The sequence below is a fragment of the Podarcis gaigeae genome (assembly GCF_964106915.1).
Source record: "Podarcis gaigeae genome assembly, chromosome: 6".
NCBI classification, from domain to species: domain Eukaryota; kingdom Metazoa; phylum Chordata; class Lepidosauria; order Squamata; family Lacertidae; genus Podarcis; species Podarcis gaigeae.
The window spans coordinates 82,570,114-82,588,299 of record NC_139682.1 but is presented as its reverse complement, the minus strand read 5'-3'; the positions used below and the strand labels follow the sequence as shown (position 1 = coordinate 82,588,299).

At 42.5% G+C, this 18,186-nt stretch overlaps 1 long non-coding RNA gene across 1 annotated transcript in view; it reads left to right on the top strand.

Annotated features, from left to right (window-relative positions):
- Positions 1-16,611, top strand: part of LOC310847542 — a 59,529-nt gene extending 42,918 nt beyond the window's left edge. The window contains exon 3 of the long non-coding RNA XR_014565883.1: positions 16,379-16,611. This is a non-coding gene — a long non-coding RNA (uncharacterized lncRNA). The remainder of the gene's footprint in view (positions 1-16,378) is intronic.
- The last annotated feature ends 1,575 nt before the right edge of the window (positions 16,612-18,186 follow it).

Here is an 18,186-nt window from a genome sequence, read left to right as displayed (position 1 = left end):
CAAATAAACATTAATAATGAAGTAGATAACAACAAGCTAGAAAAGGTAAGAATTGTGAGGGGAATTCAGTCTATCATAATTCTTAACAGAGATGCAGTAGACTGGGGAATCTCGGGCCACAGGGCAAAATATAGACATCTAAGTCTCTATATCTGGGCCTTGAAATTCTTCCCAGGCCATTCCTCTTCTCCACAGGCCCACATCCCTCACTAGATTTGCTTTGAACCTTGCATATTTTTGTCCCTCTATAGTATCTCTTGCTTGTCTGAATGAAGGATAGACAGGGGATAGACACTTTGGGACGCAGGTGGCGCTGTGGGTAAAACCTCAGCGCCTAGGGCTTGCCGATCGAAAGGTCGGCGGTTCGAATCCCTGCGGCAGGGTGCGCTCCCGTCGTTCGGTCCCAGCGCCTGCCAACCTAGCAGTTCGAAAGCACCCCTGGGTGCAAGTAGATAAATAGGGACCGCTTATTAGCGGGAAGGTAAACGGCGTTTCCGTGTGCGGCTCTGGCTCTGGCTCTGGCCAGAGCAGTGATGTCACGCTGGCCACGTGACCCGGAAGTGTCTCCGGACAGCGCTGGCCCCCGGCCTCTTGAGTGAGATGGGCGCAGCAACCCCAGAGTCTGGCAAGACTGGCCCGTACGGGCAGGGGTACCTTTACCTTTACCTTTTAGACACTTTGGGCCAGTAACAACTTTTGATTTGAGACAACTTCTCACAGATGTTGCACATATTGAAGGAGAAGTCCATCTGTGTGCTCCGAGGAATATTTCAAGAAATATGGGTCAGGCAAGTCACTGTTCCTATATACAGTGCAATCTGCCATGGGGAGTAGGTGGATATGATTTATAGTATCACTGCTGCTGCTTAAAGGTTTAGATAATCAGAAGCGCAGTTGGAAAAATACTGCAATTCACAACGGGATACACAGATATCATACACTGTGGGAAGACATTTGAGAAATTCAGATAAGATGCATCAGACACCCACAATTCACATAATGAGAGTTCTGCTGTATAATACTTCTGAATGTTGATCAGCATTCCAATCCCAGTTGTCTTATATATGCTCTCCAGAGGAAAATAAACTTTTGTGGTCTTTTATCAGTTGTCTTGTAGATGATCTCAAAAGGGAAATAAACAACACATCTCTAGGAAATACTAGTGATTTATATGATTTTATTATACATTTTACCGGTTGTGGCAAACTTTATGGGCACTGTTCCCAGGAATTAATGTCTGTCTCTGTGTGGTGTGGTGTGGTGTTCTGTTCTGTTCACAAGGACCACAGGGTTACGGCCTATCCATCAACATGCCATTTATTTGAATTGAAAGAAAATTATATGAAAATGATGTATAGATGGTATATAACACCAATACAGATAGCAAAAATGTATAAAACCGGGTCAAACAAAAGTTGGAAATGTAAAGAAAAAGAAGGGACTTTTTATCATATGTGATGGGAATGCAGAGAAGTTAAAAAAAATGGGAAATGATATATAATGAATTGAAAAAAAAATGTTTAAAGTGACATTTGTAAAAAAAATACCAGAGGCATTTTTTTTTTAGGGATTGTAGGACAAGACCTTCCAAGAAAAATAAAGAATTTATTCATGTATGCTACAACAGCAGCAAGAGTCTTGTTAGCACAAGGATGGAAGAATGAGGAAATCCCAACGAAAGAACAGTAGCAAGAAAAAATGATGAGTTATGTGGAACTGGCCAAATTGACATATAAACTGCATGAAAAGGACAACAGTGACTTCAAGGAAGAATGGGAACCTTTAACAAATTACTTAAAAAGACAACAAAATGATCTGGACTCCTTGGCAGGTTTTGAATAAACATCCACAAATTTATTAGTTGAAGACATGATAGATAAAGCAAGGATATGTATAATTTTATAATATGCAGAGAACAATGTGTGCAAAGAAATCAGAGAGAGGAGCTGAGGGAAGTCCTGGGGGGGGAGGGGAAAAATATTGTGATTGATTATGTGGTTTGATATCTTGTTATGTTGAAATTGTTTAATAAAAATACTCTATTAAAAAAAACTTGTCATTTATTGACAGACGTCATTCATGTAGTACACAGCCACATGCTCCACGCTAACCTCTTTTGCTATAGATATTACCCAGAGTATACCCTGGGAGTGACTATGGTTCCAATAGCTACCACACCACTGCAGGTACTAAGCAAATTAGGATTAACTGTAGGTCTCCTACAGTCGGTCCTGGCTGCTGCCCAAGAACAACAACGGATGCCCTTTATTGTAAGGAAAGAAGCCAAGGTTTACTGTAGCAGACTGGCAGTGTAAACTCAGCACAAGAGAAGAGATGGAATTAGTTCTGATGCCCTTAGGTGCCTGGGATGCAGCAAGGAAACATAGTTGAGGGACAAGGCCAGGGGTCAGGATTCTAGGCAGAGACATACCTAGGATGTATTGTAGTCTTGGTAAGGAGCTATATCAGTGCCCCTGGCAAGAAGCTGTATCAGCTATTCATGGGAATGCCTACCTCGCTAAGGTAAAGGTAAAAAGGTAAAGGACCCCTGGCTAGTTAAGTCCAGTCAAAGGTGACTGTGAGGTTGCGGCGCTCATCTCGCTTTCAGGCCAAGGGAGCCGCCATTTGTCCACAGACAGCTTTCTGGATCATGTAGCCAGCATGGCTAAACTACTTCTGGCACACCAGAACACAGTGATGGAAACCAGAGCGCATGGAAATGCCGTTTACCTTCCCGTCGCAGCACTACCTATTTATCTACTTGCACTGCCATGTTTGTGAACTGCTGGGTTGGCAGGAGCTGGGACAGAGCAATGGGAACTTACCCCATCGTGGGGATTTGAACTGCCGACCTTCTGATCAGCAAGCCCAAGAGGCTCAATGATTTAGACCACAGCGCCACCTCCGTTCCCTACCCCACTAAGAGTTCCTAGGCTGAAGTGAGGCACACCTTGGTGGCTGGGCCGCTTGATGTGCTGCAATTGCCTTGAAGACAGTGCGTAATTTTCCTCCTTCCCCAACTGCTCCATCTGTGCTGTGGAGCTCCCCTCACATCTGACAGGGAAGTGGCCTGCCTGACCAGGGTGGAGTTATCATTTGGCCAACTAAACAGCTGCCTAGGGTGTAGACCTCTGAGGGGCACAGTGCTGACGTTTGTGGGACACAGTTTTAGACAGATTAATTTTTGTTAGAACTTATAAAATACCTGATGATATTTTACTGTTACAGTCATACCTCAGCTCCCAAACGCCTTGGGAGTCAAACATTACGGCTCCCGAACAATCGAGGTGAGTGTTCCAGTTTTTCAACATTCTTTCAGAAGCCTAATGTCCAATGGGGCTTCTGTGGCTTCTGATTGGCTGCAAGAACTTCCTGCAGCCAATCAGAAGCTGTGCTTTGGAAGTCAAATGTTTCAGAATTGGAACGGACTTCCAAAATGGATTCTGTTCGACTTCTGAGGTACGACTGTATTTTATATTTTGAAGAATTTTATCCTTTTTGAAGCAATTCATACATCAGAAAAGAGGTGGTAAGGGAAGAACTAGCTACTTTAAATGAATTCAAGACAGAACTCAAAATGTTTCGAGATAGAAACAGAAGCTCTGGAAGGTGTGCCATCTCTCTGTATTTCTTACCAATCATTCCTACCACCCCACGTTTTTACAATAACACCCCATGTATTACAATAATGTAATATGTAGGAACTAGAGAAATCCACTTGTTTTGTGTTTGAGTTACTTATAATGTGGCTACATCCCAGCTGCACTCTTAGTGAAAATACAGATAAATGTGAACATCAGTAATTTCTGGCGAAGATGGATTGAAATCTGTTTGGTGTGTGTCATGGGAAATAACTTGAGTTGCACAGGATAACTGATCACTTTCCTAAAGGAAACATGCTGGAATTTTACTGTGTTCATTCTACAGGTTTCTTTAAAACTATAAGATACCAGGGCCTGTGCCCCTGCTCACCCGAGTCACACCCTCCATTTTCCTCACATTAACCCCCAGTTCTTCCCCTTCACACCCCACTTATATATTTCCCAGACCACTTATCTGTTTTTTATACAAATTGCTTGGCTGGCAAACTGTGTTGCAAAATTCAGAGGAGTGAAACTATTAAAGGTTGTTCGTGTTTTCTTTTAGATACATTCACATTGAATTGCATTTCTCCCCCACCTCCCCAGATTGTATGGGTGGAATGTGTGAAGTATGGGACTGAGTATTAGAATTGGTGGTGTTGAATTGAGCAGATTTGGAAGCGACCCCACTTCAAGCTGGATGCAGTGGTTAGCGTTTCCCCCTGCCAAAATTTGAGCTCATGCTTCACCTCCAATATTTTAAGGCGGAGATTAAGTGGTTTACAAGGCCCCATGAGTCTAACTGCAAATGGCAGCCCTTTGAAAGGTTTCTAGCCTCAGGAGTGTCATTGAAGCAAAAGCATGGGGCTACAGAGGTAAGGGCGTAGGTGGCGCTGTGGGTTAAAGCCTCAGCGCCTAGGACTTGCCGATCGAAAGGTCGTCGGTTCGAATCCCTGCGGCGGGGTGCGCTCCCGCTGCTCGGTCCCAGCGCCTGCCAACCTAGCAGTTCGAAAGCACCTCCGGGTGCAAGTAGATAAATAGGGACCGCTTACCAGCGGGAAGGTAAACGGCGTTTCCGTGTGCGGCTCTGGCTCGCCAGAGCAGCGATGTCACGCTGGCCACGTGACCCGGAAGTGTCTCCGGACAGCACTGGCCCCCGGCCTCTTGAGTGAGATGGGCGCACAACCCCAGAGTCTGTCAAGACTGGCCCGTACGGGCAGGGGTACCTTTACCTTTACCTTTACAGAGATAAGGAAGGCCCATTGTGCAAGCTCACCATTCTCCTTGTCTTTCTTTGGATGCAAGTCAATGTTTTCATAGGGATTTCATTCATTCAGGGTTGGTTTTTTTTGCTATCATTAATTGAATTTTTATGCTGTTTAACCGCAGCACCACTCCTCAGCCCACTCTGGACTTTACTTCTGAGGACAACCCCAGGAGCAGATTTCTATCTTTTATTTCAAGAGCTGGCAAAGCTACTACTATGGTTGTCATAGGCATCAGGCACACTGTGATGGCAGTTGCTGCACATATAAAACTTTGATCTTTCTTAAGGATTTTAATGGGGCAAGAACCCCTGGCCTGTTTTGAAATATAGCCATCCTAAAACCGTCCTCAATCCCTCAGCTTAGAGAACATGCATTTTCCAGAACTATTATTTATGAATGCGTAGTCTTAGAAATCTATATTTTTTGTGAGTGATTTAACAGCCTTGTAAAGGACTTTTGCCATAGGGAACCTCCTGGCTAGCCAGTCAAACCATATTGCACAGCAGCGAATCCCAAATTGTCTGGCAAAGCCTCTCTTGAGCACCCAAGCTATGAATACATCTACTAAACAACCGAGTTCTGAATTCTTGACAAGGAGATATTAACATAAATGCAATAATCAGAAATGGTATAGAAAGTAAATCATAATTATATACATTTCTAAATTGCCTGTGGTGTGTGTTTTCTGGTTCTAGATAGCTTGCACTAGCATTTAAGCTTAAAGAAAACAAGATGCAAATTGCCACTTTGAAATTTGCATCCTTTGGGCTCCCCTCTGAGCAGCATACAAGTAGTTAGGGCAACAGTCTCTCTAATCAGTATGAACTGCAATCCTGTGCATGTTTACTGAGAAGCCAGCTCTAATGTAATCAATGGGACTTGCTGTTGGAAGCCCTCTCTGAATAGGAGTTTGACGGCTACAAATAGTGCTGATTTTAGCAAATGACTTTTGGGCTTGGAAAGGTATGTCTCCAGACTGAGGCTGTTGCTTTTTCACTGTATGAATCAGCGCCAGAAGAATTAATCTGAATAACCTGTAATGGTTCTAGGGGTTGCTCGTGCATAAGTTGCCGCCACTCCTGGCTAGGTTACCTGGTTGAACCCTTTCTGTCTGGACAGCCCTTCACTTCGTGGCTGTCTCAGTCGCTGGCAGAATCCAACAGTGGGCGTTTCTTGAACTTCTTCCAGCAAAGAAGTTCTTTGACGCCAAGTTTCCTCCTACTTTCCCTGCGCAGAAGTCTTCTGCGCGGGGAGGGTGTGGGCAGCGTAGTACCCGTGCTCTCCCCGCTGGTCTCTGGTGAAGAGTCCTGGAGCCTCCTCTCCGATTCCCCCATCTGCCCCCCTTCTCCACTGGTGTTACGCTGATTTCCTTCCCCAGCAGATGGGCTGCCTCTCTCCCTACTGGGACCCTCTCCGGCATCCCTCTGGAGCCTTCCCTCCGCCTCTAGCTCCGATGGCAGTTCCCTGACACAACCCTTGTGCAAATCAGCCATGCCCCAACAGCTGTGCATTCTACGGTTCAGTAAAGAAGCCCTGCATAGCAGTAGCGTAGCATGGGGGGTGCCACAGGGATGGTTCCCTCGGGTGCAAAATTTTGACACCTGGTGCTGCCTCAATAGAGCTGTGTGCTTCCCTCACTGAGCTATGTTGCAAATGGCTTCTCCATGCAAACGAAAAAGTGGCCTCTCCAGACAATGGAATGACTCTTCTTTTCTTATTTCTGCACCTGCAATCTCCTGGGCGATGTGGGGGCCATCAGGCAGTTGAATGTTCATGCATACTCTGTCCATTTCCCTCTCTCCCAACCGCCTCTGTGTGGCCCCAAGCACTGGCAACCCATGCTATGCTACTGCTACGAAGGGTGAAGATACATCCTCATGCTGAGGAGTTTTTTTGCACATATGTTAATAGCACCTTGATACAGCTACTGCATGTGTAGCTGGCAAAACCAGTGTGTGGAGGGGGGGGGGGAGAGCTACAAAGCATGACCCCACATGCCTCTCACACATTTTTTCAATGGTAGTTGGGGAAAGGGATGCTTATCTCCGCACTTCCATCCATGGCTTTCCCCCTGTAACTCGTCCCTCCCCACTCACCCCAATCTGGGATCCCAGATACATATTTGCCTAATGCTCCTCCTACCCATGACTTCTCTACATATCAACCACTCCCAAAATGATTTAATGTACCATGCTGTCTTGGATTAAGAAGTCTGGGTAAATTAAATAGGCACAACTATATAAACACATTTTTTACTGAATATAGAAAACATGGAAATAATGACCACAGCCTTTGCAGTAAATCATTAACTTTGCAGAGATACTGGTCAAAAACATCCAAGCCCTCAGCAAATCACCATTACTTAATTTAGCTTGGCGGAATAACACTGATTTATAATCATTCTCACCTAATGAGGATGGAAAGCTGTTTCCCATGTTATCCATTGCACTCCACAGAAGATTTCTGTGCCCACTCAAAAGAGTGGGAGGGAGTTTATTAAATTTGATTAGTTGAACAAATCCATGGTTAGTATTCAGCGTGTCTTCATGACAGAACTGAACCATGATTGCTCATTTTGACTGTGCTGATTTATCTGCTTCACGTTGAGAGCAGCCTCTTTGTGCAGCATTAAGAAGCTAAATGGATAGCTCACCATGGAAACAAATTGTTGACTGGTGTGAAGAGGAATATTGAGCTCACTTGTTAGCATTAGAGCTGAAACAAATTATTTAAAAAGACTAACCGGAATTCAAAAACCGAGACACAAAGGACATGAAAATATTATATGTGTTGTGGGAGATGATGGCTATTCCCCAGTTTTGATCTATCGCCTTTTCATCTGGGCGTTGGGTTTTGAAAGGAGAGACCTGAGTTTTGGTTCTGTGGAATACAAACTGCATCAGAAAATTAGGATTTAATTAATTCTTAAGGTTTTCCTTTATTTGAGATGATGGGTTGTATCCATCTAAGTTCTACTCAGCATAAACCCATTGAAATTAAAAGTCCTAAACTAGTTATACCCTTTAGTGTCAGTGGCTCTATTCTAAATGTACAATCTTATTTGGCTGTGTCTAAATTCAACCATTCCCAATGGCCTTGTGAAATTTCTTGGTGTAGGAGGCACACTTATAGGTAAAGGGTAAAGGGTAAAGGGACCCCTGACCATTAGGTCCAGTTGTGGACGACTTTGGGTTGTGGCGCTCATCTCGCTTTATTGGCTGAGGGAGCCGGCGTACAGTTTCCGAGTCATGTGGCCAGCATGACTAAGCTGCTTCTAGAGAACCAGAGCAGCACACGGAAATGCCATTTACCTTCCCGCCGGAGTGGTACCTATTTATCTACTCGCACTTTGATGTGCTTTAGAACTGCTAGGTTGGCAGGGGCAGGGACCGAACAATGGGAGCTCACCCCATCGCGGGGATTTGAACCGCCGACCTACTGATCGGCAAGTCCTAGGCTCTGTGGTTTAACCCACAGCATCACCCGTGTCCCTACTTATGCTTATACTTAGGACATAAATCTTTCTGGACAAGGTCTCCAGATGAGTGCAGGTGCCATATAGATAACTTGTGAGTCAAGGGCTTTGTAAAAGATGTCCACAGAGGAACCAAGGCTGATTAGACCTGGAACTACAGTTTCCACTGAATTTCATCTAGAGCAGTTGTTCCCAACCTTTTTTTTTTTGCCATGTCCTACTTAAGCATCTCTAAAATCCTGATGCTCCCCCCCCCCATGACATATAATTTTTATTATTTAAAAAGTGAACTGATATTTATGTGGAGGAAGCCTAAAGGGCCATTAACTGTTAATAACTCATTCTTGAATTGTCCCCCTTAAAAATCAAATTGCCCCCTTGTGGGGCACGTGCCCCATGCTGGGAACCACAGATCTAGAGCAACTTTTAAAAAACAAATATGGATCTTCTTTCCAAAGAGGAACATTCAATTTCAAGAGGTACAAAAGATATTTTGATAACACTAGTCATGTGCATATGTCCTAATTCGAGGTACAAGAAATGCTTGAAGGAATAAACAGGGTTGTGGCAAAAGGCTAGCAATGCTTGAGGAATTCAATCTTAGACAATTCCTGTACAAAATGACCAATCCATACTTCGTGGGATAATGTGTGGATCAGACATACCCCTGAATTTTCGGATATTCTCATGAAGTCTTCATATATCCATATATACCCAAAACGAAGAGAAAGAAATTTGTCCCATTCGTTACCTATCAAATCCACACTTCCTGAACTAATATGCAAATTTAGAAGCAGATATCCTTCAAAAGTCATCCTTCACCAAAATTTTCTGATGCTGTTTACCAACTAAAAATGTGTACAAGAAAAGGTAATTCTTAGGAGAAAATATGCACAAGAATGTGTATATTAGTCAAAATGAAGCACAAAAAGCATAATATTAGGCAGTACTGCTGTTTGCAAGTAAAAATGCATGTGTTAGAAGAAATGGACACAGCAATGTATATGCAATTTCTCATCAGCTTTAAACAACAACATTTGTTTGTTTGTTTGTTTGCAAATTGATGAGGCAACCGGGTAAGGTGAACTTAAGATTGGACAAATGAGAAACAGAGATACTGAAATTGACAAATTTGGCTATCCCTTCCTCAGACTAAGCAACTCTATTCTGTTCATCCTAATTTCTTATGCAACACTCATTTCTTATTAATCATACGAGTTCATTCCCAAGGACCCTATTACAATGCATATTTCTGTTACATTTTGATTAACCTGAACTAAAATGCCAGTTAATACACCCTGTATTATTTGTTTGTGTTAGAAGCTAATGTCGTTCACACATTCCACATTAAGGTAACACACTAATTGCTTGAAGAGATTTATATCATTGAATTAGATCTGATAGACTATTTTAAAATATATATTTTATTTCTTTTCCCTCTAGAAAGAAAATGATGGAATCAATTTTCTGATCTATATTACACAATTTATGGAAATTTGGAAGTTGTTCTATTGGGGAAAAATACCATTATTTCAATCACATTTTGCAATTAGTTGCTTCAATCATTATGCCCCCAGAAAGTAAGAGTTTACTAATAAAAGAATACTAGAAGTTAGTATCTGTTGTTGCTTGATTATTTCCAGAAGCAGGAGTCCCACCATCATTAAAAGAATAAAATAGTTTAAAAATATATAGAATCCATTAAAGAAAGAAAGAAAGAAAGTCAACTGGTATTCAGTGCAGGAAATACTATTGAGAACAGCTGTTCACTTATGTTTTTTATAGTTTCCAGTGGCTACATGAATGTGCAAAGGTTGTATTTTATATGGGGCTATAAACTTTTGTGCATTTAAATTGGGTTTGGTTGTTGAACAACAACTTCCATCACACCTAACATTCTGGCTAGGGTTGATGGGAGTTGGGAGTCCAATGTTATCAGGAGGGTTGTTCTTCATCCCTGGTTTAAGTGGTGGATAATGTTGAAATTCATAGAAACAGACGTAGTAAAATACAAGCCAACATTCCATGCATGAAGCCTCTCTGGCTTTATTGGGAGTGAACATTCTGTAACGCTTATGCCACTGGTCTTCAACTGGTGTGTTGGGATCCAGTGTTGGGCTGCAGCCTGATCTAAAGTGAGCCACAAAAAAATCAAAAAGGGTACCCGCAAATACATCTATTGAGTCACAGGTGGGTCTGAAAAAGTTGAAGTCTATTGCAGCATTTAAAAGAAAGAAAGATATATGTTAATAAACCTTAAGTTCAGCAAAGATATGTGGGCCTCTCCTCTTTTGTAAGAGGCCTGAGTCTCAGCAAATTCTGTGCAAGCCCCAAGCTTATGTGTTTATCCTGACTCAGGGTTAACTGACAGCTTTCATCTCTGGGGGGAAAAATAAGAGTGTTGCTGAATCCTTTGAAATATGCAGAACCTTTCCTTAAGGATGGTCAGATACAAAAGAGGACAGGGCTCTTGTTAGTTTCTTTTATATGAGAACATAAGAGACTTGTCTAGTTAAGCATCCTTTTCTCACAGTGGCCAACCAGATGCCTATGGGAAGTCTGCAAATAAAACATGAGTGGAATCATTTTCCACTTGTGATTCCTAGCAACTGATATTCAGACACCTACAGTCTCTAATACTGGAGGTGGTACATGGTTATCATGAGTGGTAGCCCTTGAGATCCTTCATGAATTTGTCAAAATCTATCCCACATGGCAATGATCAGGAATACTGGGGGCTGACATCCACCAGAGCTATAGACTGTCAGGAGCTCGGCCAACACTCGAGGAAGACCCTGGCAGAGACACATGCCCGACTGGAATGTTCACTCCTTCCTGGTCGATCGTTTGGGAGCTTCAAAGGTTTTCTTCAGCCCGAACATCACAGCAATCGATGCCAACAGACATCAGCACACTTAGGGATCTGCCGAGTCTTCGCAGCTTGCGTGACAGAATGCCAAGCAACTCAGCATTTTGGCTAATCTACTTTATTTACATATAAATACACACAGAGCACTGCAACATGGCTCCCTCTCTCTCTAGCATCAGACAGCAAAGAGAAAAAGAACAAAGGACAATAGTCCCACTTCACGGAACACAGTAACACAAACATCCTGTCTCCGTCACTTCCCAATCTGTGGAGTCAAAACATATACCGTCATGTGATAGACAACAATCCCATGACTGCAATCATGGAGCAGGGATTCTAACATAGACACCCAGGTTGGAGGTGGTGTCCCTTTATACCACTTTTCTGGAATTGGATAGTGCTGTGCACTTTGAATAAATGCAGAAGTTACGATGGCGTGAATTTGCATTTTAGAAGCGAGCGGTGCTAAATTTAAATTATTTGCTGGCTGCGGTAAATCTGCTTGATGCTTCAGGTGTATTTATTTATTGCAGAAGACACCAAATGATGTCTGTTTATAGCTCCTTAACTGCTACAATTATGCAACGTCCTCTTTTCAGACTCTTAACCTTCTAGAAATAAATATTCTATATCCAGGTCTCTAGTGATACACTGTACAGCAAAGCTCAGACCCAGTTTATGTTGTCTCTTATCTCCTCTCCAGATAGAGGTTACACATGGTACAGGCATAAGACTGAGGATGCAGCTCATGGCTTTTCATACCACCTACTCACCAGGTGTAGTTGTCCCATTTGAAAGGCACCAGGGGTTATTATTTGCTGTTGAATTGCATCTAGTCATGCACAGGAAGCTGCCTCATATTTAGCTGAATCCTTGTTCTGTCTCTGGCTGTTCTGGGGGTGGTTATGGATTTTGGGGATCCTATGTAGGTCAGTTTTCAAGTGCTGCTACCTGAGTTAGGAACAGAAACGACACAAGCGAATATGATCCAATATTTGTTATCACCACTGTTGTTTTTAAGTCTGCAAATGTTATAGAAATAGTTATGTAATTTTCTGTATTTTGTGTGTGTTTCCCTTCCATGAAAAACACATTGGAATTACAGTGGTACCTCAGGTTACAGACGCTTCAGGTTACAGACTCCGCTAATCCAGAAATAGTACCTTGGGTTAAGAACTTTGTTTCAGGGTGAGAACATAAATCGTGTGGCAGTGGCGCGGCAGCAGCGGGAGGCCCATTAGCTAAAGTGGTACCTCAGGTTAAGAACGGTTTCAGGTTAAGAACGGACCTCTGGAATGAATTAAGTTCATAACCCGAGGTACCACTGTAATTACATTTGTTTCAGTGATAGCAGATGGTGAGATTAACAGTGTGGATTTCAGTGGAAGCTGCACTGTGGCAGCATAGAAACAGCGCTAGTTGCGATGAACCCAGAACATGGCAGAAATTACTGCTTCCTTACATCTGTATTCAATAAACCTTGTGATAAAGATTTGGACACAGCAATGCCTGAGACCCTTTTTCAATATGGGACACTGGGATTTGGGCCTGGGAACTTTTGCACACAATGCAAATATGCTACTATTGAGCTTTAGATTGTGCTCAAGGAATCCTATTCCCATCTTGGTCTGCGGAAGTTATGGAAGTTCTATAAGCTGAACCTACTCCTCTTACATTTGTCTTCTTCTTGTTCCTTATATTATTGAATATATATTCATATATGTTTGAGGGGGATACAGTGTATATATATATATAACTAGTAGCAAGATAACAACAAAGATAGAAACCGAAAAGTTTACAAATACTATTATAATACCTGGAGGCATTTCATTTCATGAGAAGCCATGTTTATTTTTCACTACACCTAATAATGAAAGAGGTTTGAAAGCTGCTTTTGAGCTCTTTTCCTTCTCCATTTGCTCATCCAAAAAAGAGCCTCAAAAGCTTGATAGGATATTGGCCTGAGGTAAAAAAAAAAAAAAAAGAGAAAAAAGCCAGAGATTGTAGTTGGATCTTGCAGAACAGCCTCTGGAGCTGAAATTGCCTATGGTGAGGTAAACATGAGGTAAATGAAAAGGATAATGATAGCTTTCCCTGAGATGAGAGGCTTTTTATGAAGAATACTGAAAGGCACTGAAATTATTAAGGGTGAATTTGCTTGTATGTTATTTTGCCTTACTCCCCAAAAGGGTGTTTATTCAGTATTTAAAGTGGTTTTTCCTCCTCTCCCTCACCCATTGGCAATTACAAACATTCTTTCAAAATTCCAAACGAGGGACTTTGGAGTTGCTACAATATTCTCTAGTGGGGTCTCTGCCTTTAACAGCTGCACAAAAAAGCAGAAATACAGTAGGAGAAGTTTTCAGAGCTGGGGAATGTTTCATTTGTTGAATGTCACACTGTAATTAAAAGCACAGGAGCCACATCGGAAAAAGAAAGATGGCAACCCCATTTGCAATTGGCATAGGCCATGAAAATTTCACATGACTACATGCTGTAGCCAGAGAGCACTATCATTCTGTGTGTTCCTTATCTCATTGTCTCTAAAAGGTTACATTTTTTGTCTGGAAATATAAAGCTCTCCGGGCTTGAGGTTCCCCACCCAGGGAATAAATGATCCAAACGTTACTTACTCATGGCTTCTTTGGGAATTTTAATTAGAATTACAGTTTCATACTAGCCGTACTGGACAAATGGGACAGAGCCAAAGTAACAATGGGAATCATTTCTCCATTTGAGCTGAATTTACTCTAGTCATTCAAGTTCTGAAATGTCTTAATCTCTTAACACAAAGGCGCCTACAGACATTTTTGGATGTGCAGCCTGAGCAAGCAAGGTAACAATGTTCAACCCCCGAATCTTACCAAATTTCATTTAATTTTGCTAAGCAAGTCTTAACAATAGAACAGTACAGGACTCTTCATGGCCACAATGAGTTTCACTGTGGAATTTCTGTCTAATTTCACCAGAATCAACATCTGAAGCAAATTTGAAATCAAAACAGCTGCAAGGAACATTGCTGGTAGGGATAAATTATTTTGAAAAGATCAGGTATTTCAGGCAACTTTTTTAAAAATGTGAAATCTTATGACACCATTCATTTTTATGTATTTATCGTATCTGGAATCCATCCATTGCACGAGGAGTTCGGGGTGGCATATAGTTGGGATCACCCCATTTTTTTCTTCAGAATAAAGGTAAAGGTAAAGACCCCCTGGATGGTTAAGTCCAGTCAAAGGTGACCATGTGGTTTCAGCGCTCATCTCGCTTTTCAGGCTGAGGGAGCCGGCATTTACGTTGTCCACAGACAGCTTTCCGGGTCATGTGGCCAGCAGGACAAAACCACTTCTGGCGCAATGGGACACTGTGACAGAAACCAGAGCACACGGAAACGCCGTTTACCTTCCTGCCGCAGCGGTACCTATTTATCTACTTGCACTGGTGTGCTTTCAAACTGCTGACAGGAGGTTGACAGGACAGAGCAATGGGAGCTCACCCCATTGTGTGGATTCGAACCGCCGACCTTTCAATTGGCAAGCCCAAGAAGCTTAGTGGTTTAGACCACAGAGCCACCCATGTCCCTTAACCTTTACCTTTTGTCTTCAGAATATCCTTGTGGAGTAACTAAGGATGAAAAGATTGTGACTTCTGCAAGGTCATCTGGAAGTATTGAGCAAGCATTATAAGCAAGACCTCACTGGCTCTTCAGATGTTGTTGGACTACAAATCCCAATTTAGTGGCGTGCAGTGATTTTTTTTTTTTTGTAGAGGAACAGTTAGGGCCAGAGAAGGCCACTTGCAAGGGCTATTGGGGGGACAGGACATCATGCATGTGATGTTCTGACATCACACTTGTGAGCACTGTGCCTTCCTCCTTAAGCCAGGCAAAAGCTTCCTGGGTTTTGAGAAGGAGGTGCCAAGGGAACATCTAGGGGATAGTCTAGTCCCCCTAGTCCACTGACCACACGCCACTGAATCCCATCATTCTGGCTCAAGGATGTTCGGTCTTGCTGGGTGGGGCTGATGGGTGCTTGAGTTCAACAGCAGTTGGAGGGTTGTAGGTTCCCCATCTCTGATCTACTACATCAGAAGTTTTTAAACTTTCCACCCGTAAACAACACTTTCCACATTAATATATTTGCTGAGGAATATGTTGGAGAGCCTTCTGTTCTAGGGTTTAAGTTCAATTCCCATGGGAAGTTTATCTAGATTATTCTCACTCCATATAATAAACTCAGTTTGTGTTAAACATGCCCAACCTTTTCTAGTAGTGATGCACTCTAGGGGAAGATCTGTGGTGGAGCCTGTGCATCATCACTCATAATCTCATTGAAGAACCCTTGACAAGCCTTTATTACCAGCAAATACTTGAAGGCTGTTAAACAGGCCAAATCCATCATTCAAATACGTTATCTACAGATTTTCAGGACTGCTTACAATTTACCTTATCAGCCTTTAACTCCTTCATGGCAACCTGTTTCTCCACATTATGCCCTTGCCTCCTTCAGTTTGAATGAATATGTAAGCTCATAAGGCACCTATGAGCCTTCTCGGCAGCTTACCATTCAGACACGGAAATCATCCTCTGCTATGTAGGAAATGGATAACTCTATTTTATATTGAGTTCAGTCCTTCATGTGAAATCTTTGGAGTCCACACATCTGAGGTAGGTTTGTCCAGAGTTATCTGTGTGTTGTGCTGGAGCCCAAAGTAGGCAGAACCAGACCTGGTGTCTGGCCACCCATTTTATACCTTTGTTGTTGTTTAGTCGTTTAGTCGTGTCCGACTCTTCGTGACCCCTTGGACCAGAGCACGCCAGAGCACTACCACCTTATTAATTCTCATCTACTGAGGACCAGTTTTTATAGTCAGCAGAATCAAGTGGTAAAGTTTTCCAGAGCTGCTCAATTTTTGGCTGCTGTTGGATGGGTTGAATGTTTGAATGCTCCCACATACAGAAAAAAAATACCACACCTTATGGCATACAAATTGTTACTGAGAATATAGAAGTATATCAAAAAGAAGCAGCATAGCAGGTATTTGTTGATATGAAAGGGAAAAGAAAATGAGAAATCTCTGGGTGTGTGGCTTTCATTCTCCTGCTTGAAAGCCAAGGGTCAAAGCTATAATGTACATTCCACTTTTATTTTACTTACATTAATGAATTTTTCTTCCACACCCACAGGAACAAGAGTCTTGCAGACTCACTGGCCAACTATCGGAAGTTGCGACCCATACCTAACCTACAGAGACCAGCACCTATGGAGATAAAAGGGTACTTCAGTACCTCTGAAGATGCTCAGCTTTTGATCTTTCGGAATGAAATGCTAACAATAGACTACAGACTGTTCTGTGTTATGATCCGAGCAAAGCTTTAGCTCCCGGTATCTCATCAGGTTAATAAAGTGTGTGAATTTTCTTTTGAAGCAACATCCTAATATTAGATGTGGATAAATTACCTCAGGTCCTGAATCTGGAAGGAGCAACATCTGTACAGCCAGGGTAGTCTGGTTCCCACTGAAAATGGTAAGGTGGAATGCAGAGAGATCAACACAAGAGGAACAAAGAAAATGTCTGGGGGAGCTAGAGTCAATAATAAGCAAAGCCAAGTAAATCTTGTTTTGTTCCCCTCTCCCTATCTACATCATGAGGTTAAACATATTGATATATCTTACAGAGTTGTCAGAAGGCTAACAGGGCTATTAGATGGGAATTGCTTTGGGTATTTTAAAGCTTTATATAAATCTTAAGCATTATTATTCCTACCGCTCTCATCCAGGTTTGGGTTGCAGCTGAATTCTAGGAATTGAATCAAGGGCCTTCAGAACTGATTCCAATACAGCCATGTGATCTCTTTTGCCAAGCACACAAAATAAGTGCAACTTCTAGACACTGAATATTGAAAGTGTGAGGAAACGACTTCCCTACTGCTGAAACATTTGTTTAAGTAGAAAAAAATAGAACTGTAAGAAATTGAGATGAAAGCCTCAACCTCGACATATTATTAGAGGCTTGTTCATAGGAAGGCAATGTCATTTGATTTGGTCCATTAAGCAGGGCAATCTAAATTGCTCTTATGCTGGTTGTGAGGAAATACATTTCATTGGATTCTTATTTCTTTGTGAGCCAAAAGAAAAGGAAGGGAGGAGAGGAATTAAAGAGCAAAACATTGATGCTGTCGTGTAATTGTAGGCCATTTCTTTCCCCTCTGCTGAATCAATCTCTGAATAAGTATTGACTCCATATTTAAACCTTGTGGAGCCTTGTGGCTTGGTGAGTCTGTGTTCTTTTTCTCATAGCTGAAAAACTACATGCCCCAAAGCTCAGCTAGCATACCTCGATGGTTCTTGTTTCCAGTGCACAAGCTGGAAGGTTTTTCTTGGTACCCTGGTCTCATGCTAGTAAGAGAAAATATATTGGCACAAACAGACAGACTGCTGTGCTTTTTAATAGTCAGGCAGATATGATTGCCATCAGAGGTGCCGATTTCCATGTAACATGGAGGGGGGGGCTCGTCACTTGTGTGTGACATCACAAGTGTGACATCACATGTGTGACATCATGGTGTCAGGCCATGAGGCACTCCACCACCAAGGGGTGGCACTGCACGGAAGCCTGGTGGGGCCTGGCCCCTCATGATTGGGGAGCTCAGCCACGTTCCCACATATTGGGGGTGGGGCTGAGCTTCCCTGTGCACGTATGATTGCCATTTCATCTTCACAATAAATCAGGCATTCTGGATAAGTTCCCTAGAGCATGTACAATGTGTCTTTCCTTTGGGAAAGGGATGCTTCCTCACATACTTTACGGAGACTTTACGGAGGATGCTATCTATCTACCTGCCTGTCTGCCTAGATGGCAATGCCCCTACCTCCAATAGCCCAAGAAAGAGGACTCAGCTATACAGCTGCAAATATAACATTTTAAGTGTGCTTTTAAGTGCATTATACAGGTGTGACACTAGGTGGCGATGGTGAGCTTGTGGCAAATTCA